Below are 13,024 nucleotides of genomic sequence, written 5' to 3'. Positions count from 1 at the left end.
TATAAGTCCTGGCATTTGAATTTCTATGTATATATTTTAAATCTTAACAGTTAGCTCTAAGTCTTGCCATCAAATTGCCATACATATTTCCAAAGATTTAACAACTATCTCTACTAATTCATTGTATATATTTATCTTTCTGTCTCTCATTATATATCTATCTATCTATCTATCTATAGAAGTTAAAATATCTGTCTGTGTGTACATTTCTCTTAGCAATAACTCTGTCAACTTTAGTCTACAGATTCAAAATTTTGATGTACAGAGTACTGAGATTTTGGAAAATCTATGCAATTGGTATTTGGACAGAAATTTGGCGATTAAGAGGTAAAAGTTCAATGATTTGGCCTTTGAGAACTCTAAAATCTGCTCCGACAATTAGATTGAGATTTAGATATAGTTTCCTTGGACATGGATCTAAATTAATATCTTTGAGCCCAAAAAAAAAAAATTTTAAGGGTTAATAATAGGGGTCAAATTTTAAAAAATTAACCGTTTTTTTGCTTTTTTTTTAGTTGGGGAGGGGGGCAGCATACATCGCCAACCACCGGGACTACGCCAGGAACATATGCTAGTATAATTATATATATATATATATTTATTTCAATTAAAAAATTACTTCTAATAATTATGTGATCTTTATACAAATTGCCTCCCTTGAATATATATATATATATATATATATTCAAGGGAGGCAATTTGTATAAAGATCACATAATTATATATATATATATTCAAGGGAAACAATTTTTATATAGATCACATAATTATTAGAACTTTTATTTTAATTGAAATAAATATAATAATATATATATATTCAAGGGAGACAATTTGTATATAGATCACATAATTATTAGAAGTTATTTTTTTAAATGAAATAAATATATATACATATATACATATATATATATATGTGTGTGTGTGTGTATTCGAGGGACACAATTTGTATAAAGATCACATAATTATTAGAAGTTATTTTTTTAATATATATAGATATTCAAGGGAGACAATTTGTATAGAGATCATATAATTATTAGAAGTTATTTTTTAATTGAAATAAATATATATATAATAAATATATATATTCAAGGGAGACAATTTGTATATAGATCACATAATTATTAGAAGTTATTTTTTAATTGAAATAAATATATATATTTATATATATATATATTTATTTCAATAAAAAAAAAATAACTTCTAATAATTATATGATCTCTATACAAATTGTCTCCCTTGAATATATATATATATTAAAAAAAATAACTTCGAATAATTATGTGATCTTTATACAAATTGTGTCCCTCGAATACACACACACACACACACATATATATATATATATATATATATATATATATATATATATATATATGTGTGTGTGTGTATATATATATATATATGTGTGTGTGTGTATTCGAGGGACACAATTTGTATAAAGATCACATAATTATTAGAAGTTATTTTTTTAATATATATATATATTCAAGGGAGACAATTTGTATATAGATCATATAATTATTAGAAGTTATCTTTTTAATTGAAATAAATATATATATATAATATATATATATATATATTCAAGAGAGAAAATTTGTATATAAATCACATAATTATTAGAAGTTATTTTTTTAAATGAAATAAATATATATACATATATATATATATATATTTATATATATATTCAAGGGAGACAATTTGTATATAGATCACATAATTATTAGAAGTTATTTTTTTAAATGAAATAAATATATATACATATATATATATTTATTTATATATATATTCAAGGGAGACAATTTGTATATAGATCAGATAATTATTAGAAGTTATTTTTTTAATTGAAATAAATATATATATATATATATTTATTTCAATTAAAAAAATAACTTCTAATAATTTTCTGATCTCTTCTAATAATTATGTGATCTATATACAAATTTTCTCCCTTGAATATATATATATATATATATATATATATATATATATATTCAAGGGACACAAGTTGTATATAGATCACATTATTATTAGAAGTTATTTTTTTAATTGAAATAAATATATATTTATATATATATATATATATTTATTTCAATAAAAAAAATAACTTCTAATAATTATGTGATCTATATACAAATTTTCTCCCTTGAATATATATATATATATATATATATATATATATATATATATATATATATATATGTATATATATATTCAAGGGACACCATTTGTATATAGATCACATAATTATTAGAAGTTATTTTTTTTAATATATATATTCAAGGGAGACAATTTGTATATAGATCATATAATTATTAGAAGTTATTTTTTAATTGAAATAAATATATATATAATATATATATATATATTCAAGAGAGACAATTTGTATATAGATCACATAATTATTAGAAGTTATTTTTTTAAATGAAATAAATATATATACATATATATATATATATATATATATTCAAGGGAGACAATTTGTATATAGATCACATAATTATTAGAAGTTATTTTTTAAATGAAATAAATATATATACATATATATATATATTTATTTCAATTAAAAAAATAACTTCTAATAATTATCTGATCTCTTTTAATAATTATGTGATCTATATACAAATTTTCTCCCTTGAATATATATATATATATATATATATATATATATTCAAGGGACACAATTTGTATATAGATCACATAATTATTAGAAGTTATTTTTTTAATATACATATATATTCAAGGGAGACAATTTGTATAAAGATCACATAATTATTAGAAGTTATGTTTTTAATGCTTAATTGAACTTTAATGCTTCGTTTTTCCATCAATTGTTTGACTTAGGTTATTTTTTTTAATTGATACATGAAAAAAATCTATGTGCTATTCGAGACAAGAAATAAAAGAAATACAGAAAATTCTTACCTGTTACTTCCCAGGTGTTATCTCCACTTTTTCTCTTTTCTGCTTCTTGCTGAAACTCATGGCAATTTCATGTTTGTTTGTGTTCTTTGTTACATATATATAATTTTTACTGTGATGATTTTTTTTCTTTTGATTATTTAAAAACTTTTTTTTTTATTTATATAATAAAGAGAGACAACATAACTAATGGATTTTTTTAAAATGATATATTTAACTTTCTGGCTATGATCAAACACCCATGTACTACTTTTTTTTGTAGTTGCATAAGTTAGCTGATGAGAAGAAATACAAGCAGAACTGAATTCATTTAAATAAAGCTAATAGTTTAGAATTTGATTTTACCCAGATGTGCATGTACACAAAGAAAGAAACACTTACTTGAGGACTTCTGTAACTACAGGAAACATGTGGCAGCTAGGATAGCTGATGCTGCTGGATTCAGTTGTTTTTTCTAATCCACATAATTCTCACAATAGCTGATAGTAGAATTCCATCATGATCAAGAGGAGTACCTGAAATTACAAAAATATACACACAGAAGGAAAGAAAAAGAATACTTACTCTATTTCTATGACAATGATGGCTGCCAACACTTCGAGATGCTAATGTTGGAAGAAACAGATAGACATACATCATACACAGTTTGATTGTACCCAGATGTGCTTGAACGCAAAGAAAGAAAAACTTGATTCAAAGTGCACAAGACATGTTGCAGACAGGAACGGTGATGCTGCTAGGTTTCATTGCTTGTTCCAATCTATAAAAAAGAGATGATATTTATAGTGTTGATAATCTACTGCTGTGTGAAAGCTGGAACAATGGAAACAGTTAAATTAAATTTTCAAATCACAAAGACTGAAATCGAAATAGAAAGAAGAAAGGGTGATACTATACTCATCTTCCTGTCGGTGCAGACCACTTGCTGGTGACTGTTCGTTCGCTATTAAACTGGAAAGTAAAACAAAAAAACAAAGAAAAAAAACAGGTTCCGCCGGGGAAAGCTCTTGTCTGGGCAGCGAGGTGATGAACTCCCGAAAGGAGGGGCACTATATAAAAACAAGCTTTGCTGCGAACATCTACTAAAAAGCGGTTTCTACTCAGAATAACAGGCGGAGCAGAAAACAGAGGTGTTCTCTCTACCCAACAGGATTCGTAAAGATACCACTAGTTTGTGTTCATAAGACGGCGATGATCGCTCACAAAACTGGCATTCCTACTATCATATCGGAGGACCGTCATATATAATTGCACTACCATTTCGTATTGGAGGACGGTCATATATAATTGCACTACCATACCGTTTCGGAGTTCGTAGACAGTAGGAATAATAAAAGCGGCCTTAAAGCGGCTTGTGAGCACACAATCTAGTCGAACTCTAGTCGTCCTTAGTCGAGTCGAGGCAAGCATGCATTACATAGTAACACGAGCACGTGTCGCCTGCTTAGAGGGTAGCCCCCTTCGGGAGATTCGAAAGCGCACCTCACAGCGGAAGAGCTTCGGAACCAATCGGACCGTACCCAGACTTGCAGCTATTTGTTAACTTGGAAGTGGAGTCAACACCCCGACACTGAGAAAAGAGCTTTCCAAAAGCTCAAAACCAGTTGCATGCAAAGTCGGGGAAACTGGGAGCAGGCTGGGGAGAACACAGGGCCTTGGAGGGAGGCCCATTTTTCTCTTTCGTTCGGTTTACATCTTTCGGGTATTGTTCTCCTTTCAGCCTGCCCCCTTCACGCCTTTTTGCTCGCCACATGCAAGCATATAAAAAGACGACCAGATGACGGACGCAACAAACTCATGCCGACATTTTCTGGATTTTTTTTTTTTTTTTGCCAGAGCCCATTTAGCCGTGTAGCTGTTAAACTACAACGTTACACCCCCCTACCACGGTGAGGATAGGGTTGGACTTTAGGAGGGAAAATACACATCCAGAATTTTATACAAGGAAAGCACGGTCTATAAACTGCACAATTGTCACGGTAATTATACAGTTTATCGACCGCCCTTAAATAATATTATATATATATACTTTCATCTAACAAATTAAATTAAAAGACGTTAATTTAGATTTAAATTAAAAATATTTTATCCAAGAACACCACGGTTTATAAACTGCACAATTGTCACGGTAATTCTAAAGTTTATCGACCGCCCTTAAATAATATTATATATATATACTTTCATCTAACAAATTAAATTAAAAGACGTTATTTAGATTTAAATTAAAAATATTTTATCCAAGAACACCACGGTTTATAAACTGCACAATTGTCACGGTAATTATACAGTTTATCGACCGCCCTTAAATAATATTATATATATACTTTCATCTAACAAATTAAATTAAAAGACGTTAATTTAGATTTAAATTAAAAATATTTTATCCAAGAACACCACGGTTTATAAACTGCACAATTGTCACGGTAATTATACAGTTAATCGACCGCCCTTAAATAATATTATATATATACTTTCATCTAACAAATTAAATTAAAAGACGTTAATTTAGATTTAAATTAAAAATATTTTATCCAAGAACACCACGGTTTATAAACTGCACAATTGTCACGGTAATTCTAAAGTTTATCGACCGCCCTTAAATAATATTATATATATACTTTCATCTAACAAATTAAATTAAAAGACGTTAATTTAGATTTAAATTAAAAATATTTTATCCAAGAACACCACGGTTTATAAACTGCACAATTGTCACGGTAATTCTAAAGTTAATCGACCGCCCTTAAATAATATTATATATATACTTTCATCTAACAAATTAAATTAAAAGACGTTAATTTAGATTTAAATTAAAAATATTTTATCCAAGAACACCACGGTTTATAAACTGCACAATTGTCACGGTAATTCTAAAGTTTATCGACCGCCCTTAAATAATATTATATATATACTTTCATCTAACAAATTAAATTAAAAGACGTTAATTTAGATTTAAATTAAAAATATTTTATCCAAGAACACCACGGTGTATAAACTGCACAATTGTCACGGTAATTCTAAAGTTTATCGACCACCCTTAAATAATATTATATATATATTTTCATCTAACAAATTATATTAAAAGACGTTAATTTAGATTTAAATTAAAAATATTTTATCCAAGAACACCACGGTTTATAAACTGCACAATTATCACGGTAATATCGATTAGCTAGGTTTCTAACAGTATTTTGTATAATAAAATATAAATACCTTTAAATTTGTTTGACATCAGAGAAGTAGGCAGAAATAAAAGCAGCGGCAGGGCGGCGGCTTAGCTGGGTCTTCTGGCTGGTCATCTATTCTCCTCGAACTCTTCTCGCTGCCACGGTCAAACTGAATTTACAGCCCGTTTTGGGGCTCTTTTATATTTCACCATCGGCGGGGAAATTCAAACATTTCCCAGTCGACGTTACAAACTTTTTACCTTTTATGGAGTTTGTGGTACGTAGCTGCCTTTTCATTGGTTGATTTAAACTTGTTTAGTTTGAAGAGTGCATGTAGACGTATGTGTGTCTGTGTATGTGTGTGTTAATGCAAGTGTGTGTGTATGTGGGTGTGTGTGTCGTTGGCGTGCAAGCATGGTGGCGGGGAGCGTAGACACATTCTCTGTCTCTTTCGGTCTCTCCCCCCTTTTCCCTCTCTCTCTGTTTATATATAGGGACACGGAAAAGCGCGCGTGCTCGAGAGCGAGCATTCGAGCGAGAGAGAGAGAGATAGATAGAGAGATAGATAGAGAGAGAGAGAGAGAGAGAGAGAGGGGGGGGTAGCACCCGAAACTTTGAAATGTTATAAAAAATTATAAAATAATTATATAATATATATATATATATATATATATATATATATATATATATATATATATATATATATATATATACATGTATTTATTTATCATAAGACGAAATTTAGTGGGAATCTACAGCCACGTGGAAAGAAATATTTCTATCCATACATTTTGGACAAAATCAAACTGTAGTATCTGTTTTTTTTTTCTTTAATTAAAACTTAAAATATCACTTAACTAAACCACTCTATAGATTGATGTGATATTTGGAATATGCTGTAACATTGATACAGACAAAGTAAGGAACAGTTACGTCATAGACACAAGAAAATATACGTATGATTATAATAGGAAAAAACGAAAACGTTAAAAAGTATATGCATCCTATGCAGTTATGCTACCATGCCGAAATAAAAACGGTATTATTTAGAAATCTATTCTTTGAATTATTTGCTAATAATTAAAAAAAAATATTTTCGTTAACAGATACTATACATTGATCGTTTTTTTTATTTGATTTGATGTTTTTTATTTTTATTTTTATTTATTTTTTATTTATCTTATTTTTATTTATTTTTATTTAACATTTGATGTTTTTTATTAAATTGTTAGGTGAAAGTACGGAATAGTTACAAAACGCCCTCCTCTCCCCATTTTAAGAACGACTTCCGGAATACCCCCTCCAATCTCTCCATGTTAAGAACGGCTTTCTTGGGGGTGTTTTTTTTTTCAGAAAGCCGTTCGTATCATGGAGAGATTGGAGGTGTTAATACTACGCTGGGGCAGCTTGTAAAATAAGAAATATCAAAGAAAACTTCTGCGACATTTTTGGGTAAAATTTTCAAGTTAAATTCAATTGTATCCTATCTTTTGCTTATTAAATTATTGGATGAAAGTCCAGAATAGTTAACATGCCCCTCTCTACATTAAGAATGGCTTTCTTAACTTTTAAGGTAATGATTTCTTAAAAAATTACAATTTAATAACGAAAAAAAAACCGGTTATTTTTACGACATACCCCAGCGTAGCAAGCATAAACACCCCAACCCGAAAAGTCTTAGTAAAGTGAGAGGCAAGTGGTGGTGGTGGGGGGGGGGAAGGGCAGAAGAATTGGCACGTGTCAAACGAAGTTGAAATAAATCCATTTCGTTAACAAACTTTCAAATTCGATTTACACTTATGACCCCCACCTCTCCCACCTCATGACAGCTTTTAACGGAAAGTTGATTTGCGTTGGTGTGTTTGAGTATTTGTGTGTACGTGCGTGTTCGTGTATGTGTGTGTTTATGCGAGTGTTTGTATGTGCGTTTATGAAAGTGCGTATGTATGTGTGTGTTTTCTGTATGTGTGTGTTTGTGCGAGTGTGTTAGAGTGTGTGCTTCTGTCTCTGCTTATGCTCCTGCCCCTCTTTGATGTGGAAGCACATATTCTCTCTCTCTCTCTCTCTCTCTCTCTCTCTCTCTCTCTCTCTAGATATATACTTCCACATATATGTAAACATATATATATAAGTATATATATATATACAAACACACACACACACACACACACACACACACACACACACACACACATATATATATATATATATATATATATATATATATATATATATATAACTTAGTGGCAGTGGCACGGAGAAGCCAGAGAGAGAGAGAGAGACAGAGACAGAGACAGACAGACAGACAGACAGACAGTCAGACCAACAGACAGACAGACAGAGACACAGAGAGAGAGACAAAGAGACAGAGAGAGAGAGAGAGAGAGAGGTTAGCAGCCGAAACTTTGAAAAGTTATAAAAAATAAAAAAATAATTATAATATATAATTATATATCTATATTTTTATAAAGTAATAGGGTTCGTGTGTTTCGGTCTGTGTGTACAGCTCTCCATCATCAACGAAATATAAAGGAGGTAAGAGGGTAGATCTCTCCGGGTAGAGAAACATTAGAACCCATTTTAGGATGTTTCTGTTATAGGAGATATAAGAATCTTTGCCTAATTTCTTTATATACTAGTCTACAAACCACCCCCGTATCGAATGACTTATGCTCATTTGCATATCACATTATATTAAATCTCTTTAACTAATTACCTCGACCTTATTACATATTGGAAATATTCTAATCATTTCAACTGTACTATTTACAAAATCTATTTAACATTTAATTATTTAATATATTTTCATTTAATTTTATATTCGATTTATTTCACTTTACGTATATTATCAAAACAATTCATTTGCGAGGAAAGCTTTATGTTTTGGGATTGTATTGAAAATGTAATGGAAATTTCAATTTCGTTCCGTTTTAATCTTTTATATTTTACTTGCCAATATTATTGAAAGAATACAATTCAACTATCGTAATTTTATATAAATAAACAAAAACAAATATTTTAAAATAAAACTTTATTAAAAAAGAAATAATTTTATTTTTAAATGAAAAAAATCAATTTAGTAAAATAATTGTATTAAACACCCCCAGCCTTGTCAGCAAACCTGTAAACCTATAAAAGTTAACATTTCGAATGTAAACAGTGATTTTTCGATTTTGTTAGCGCTTGCCGCAATTAAACACAATTAAAACGGAACTAACTTTATTTCCATTCTATTTTTTAAACAACCCCCAAAACATAACGCTCTCTTCCAGTTATAGCCAATTTTTTTTTAATTAAATAAAACAGGTCAAAATAAACAGATAAGCGCATTTTCTTTTACATTTTTCTTACAACCAACGTTGTCATTTTAACCAACTGCAGGATACCGTTACTTTTGTGGGGTTGTTTTGAAAATGGCACGGAGATTATAATTTCGTTCCAATTTAATCTTTCTGGTCGAGCCTATTTCGAAAGCCTGTCTTATCATAGATTTGAACTACAAATAATTTATTACATTTTGATTATTACTATCTTAAGACTTAAAGCTTATATTTATTTCATTTTTCTATTTATATATTGAATTAGTTATTTCCAGTCTTATTTAAACTTAGTGCTTTCTTTAAACCGGATGAACCTTTTATAAAAATATGAGTTTAACGTAAAGAACACGAACAAGGTTTTATTCAACTGAATTTCTTCCAGTTTACTAACAAAATATATAAATTTAAAAGAGATATAAATAATAAAATAAAAAGGTTATGTAATTTAAAAGAAATACACGTACTCACAAAAGCAGAACTTTTTTACACATTTTTTTTTTTAAAACCATAACAATGAGACTAACAATTACCTAGATCTTAGTAATTATTTGTTTTAATAGAACTGTTTTAATTGTACTGTTTACTTAGTTAACCTAAGTTGGTATTACATTTATTTTACATTTACTTTTTTTTTTTAATTATTACTTTTAGACTGTGACGTTTACACCCGGAAGTAATGAGTCACACGTAGGTCGCTTTTATTCATTCCTTTTGGTCAAGATCAAAGTGTAGTATCTGTTCTTCAGATGCTGCACTTCATTTTCTTGTTCTCTTTCGGTGGAGGAGAAATCCTTCACGACTGAGACAATTTTTATTTTTGTACCTTTTCTCCACGTTAAAAAACGACCCTGGTGTCTAACTCTGTCCCGTGGGGAGGCATAGTAAATAGGTACAATATAATTGTTTATAATTGTACTATTCAGAAATATTATTTATAGTTCGTCCATTTCAGTTAGTATACATTTCCTTTACGCTTAATTAATTTACAATCATTAATATCGTTAAACAATTCCGTTTAAAACCGAAATTATGCCACCCAAACGAAGTAGAAACGAAAGTGAGGAAGAAAGAATGGAAAGATTGGAAGCTAATAGACTAAGAGTTGCTGCAGTTCGCTCCAATGAAAACAATCCAGATCGAGAAAGACGTCTAGAACTTAACAGGATACGTCAAAGAGAAAGGAGAGCAAGACTGTCAGATTTGGAAAGAGAAACCCAACGTGAAGCTGACAGAACTAGACATGCTGTAAGGCGGTTAAATTCATCACAAGATGAAATTCAAGAAAGGCAAAGATATGCACTGGAAAGAGAAGCAATATTACGATCGAATGAATTATATGAGGTAAGTAGACGTACACAAGGTCAGTTGAGAGTGGCTCAACGACATCAGAATGAATCGGAAACCCAATGAAGCTTTCGCCTATACCAAGGGCAACAACGAGAGGCTGCATGGAGAGAGAGTATGACTTTGCCCCAGCAATTGACAGAAAACGAGGCAGCTAGACAACGAATGACTGCTTTGAGACACCATGAAATAGAACACTGCAATAGAAAAGGATTGCTCTACAACAAAAATGACTCTCTCACTACAGCTGATATAGGAAAAATGGACAAAGTATGTCAACATTGCTCAGCTGTAAAATTTAAAGGAGAACCCCCTGGTTGTTGTTGTTCTTCTGGCAAAGTTGTGCTTGATAGCTTTCCACCACTGCCTCAGTTGCTTCAAGATTTGCTCTCCGGCAATGGTCCCATCTCTAAAGATTTTCTGCAAAATCTACGCAGTTATAACAATTGTTTTGCAATGACATCATTTGGTCACAAAATTGTGGCAGTACATGGGTGGAATCCTTCTTTTAGAATTCGAGGCCAGGTTTGCCACCAGATTGGGAGTCTTTTACCACCTGAAGATGAAACAGCAAAGTTTATTCAAGTCTACTTCTTGGATAGTCTAGAAGAGGAACTACATAATCGGGGACGTGACAGTAGACTCAATAGAGACATTCTCCAAAGTCTGACTGAATTTTTACATGAGAACAACAGCTTCATTTGTCAGCTGAAAACAACAAAGGAGAGGATTGAAGAAGAACACTTGGTAGAACATAAAGTTGTCATAAGGGAAGACCGAAGGCCGCAAGAAGAGCATCCACGGCGATTCAATGCTCCAACAACAACGTATGAGATTGGAATATTAATGGAGAATGAACCAACAGCTAACCGGGATATTGTCTTGCGTTTTAGAAATGATACATTAAAATGGATCTCCGAACTACATCCCCTCTACGATACTTTAATGTACCCGTTAATGTACCCCTATGGTTCTCCATCTTACAACATCTACATGAAGGCATCCAATGGGCGAAAAGTTACCCAACAGCAATTTTATTCGTACCATTTAATGACTCGGCCTGGAAACTATTTTCTCTGGTACCGAAGGCTATTTCAACAATGGCTGGTGGATGTGTACTGCAAGATTGAAACAGAACGTTTACAGTTCCTGAGGCGTGAGCAACAGACCCTGAGAGCTGACAATTATAGCAACTTGAGAGATTCAATTCTTAGGGAGGATGGGAATCCAGAACAGTTTGGTCAACGAGTTGTTCTTCCGGCAACTTATACAGGAGGCCCTCGATACATGTTTGAGCGTCAAAGTGATGCCATGGCATATGTTCGGCGAATGGGCCGAGCCGACCTCTTCATCACGTTCACAACAAATCCAAAGTGGACAGAAATTACAGAAAATTGTCTTCAAGGGCAAGACCCTCAGGATCGTCCAGATATTGTTGCCAGGGTTTTCAGGCAGAAGCTAAAAAAGTTACTTGAATTTATTAAAAAGGGAGGATTTGGCAGGTTGAGGGCTTTCCTGTACAGTATTGAATATCAAAAAAGAGGACTGCCGCATGCACACATCCTCACCTGGCAGGCCCCAGAGGACAAACTTCTACCAGAAAAAATGGATCTCTGCATATCTGCAGAGATCCCTGACAAAGAGGAAGATCCTGATCTTCATGCTAAAGTGATGGCACATATGGTGCATGGACCTTGTGGACCATTTAATCCAAAGTGTCCATGTACGATTGACAACAAATGTTCCAAAAAATACCCAAAAGAATTTCTTCAGTGTACCGAGCAAGGCCAAGACCAAGTACAGGCGAAGAAAACCAGAAGATGGAGGCCAGACTGGTACAATAAGGATGAAGAGAAATGGTCGGTATGTTAATCAAGAAATAACAAACCAGTGGATTGTTCCGTACAACAAGGTCCTCCTTCAGCAGTTCAACGCTCACATTAACGTAGAAATTTGCAGCTCGATCCAAAGCATCAAATATGTCCTCAAATACGTGAATAAAGGATGTGATCAAGCAGTGTTTGAACTACAAAGAACTGATGGAGCAGCTAACCAACAAGGCCAAGTACAAAGTCACATTGTGGATGAGATCCAGCAGTTCCAGAATGCAAGGTATGTCGGCAGTTCAGAGGCGGCCTGGAGGATATTGGAACATCCCATCCATGAACATTTCCCCCCAATTGTACAACTTTCTGTTCATCTTGAAAATGGGCAGCATGTCATGTTCTCAGCTGATACTGCTCTGGAACGAGCCCAAGGTCCACCGCCTGCCAC

Source organism: Euprymna scolopes, chromosome 22 (genome assembly GCF_053919585.1).
Source record: "Euprymna scolopes isolate OS-2025 chromosome 22, ASM5391958v1, whole genome shotgun sequence".
NCBI lineage: Eukaryota > Metazoa > Mollusca > Cephalopoda > Sepiida > Sepiolidae > Euprymna > Euprymna scolopes.
This window is presented reverse-complemented; position numbering follows the sequence as displayed.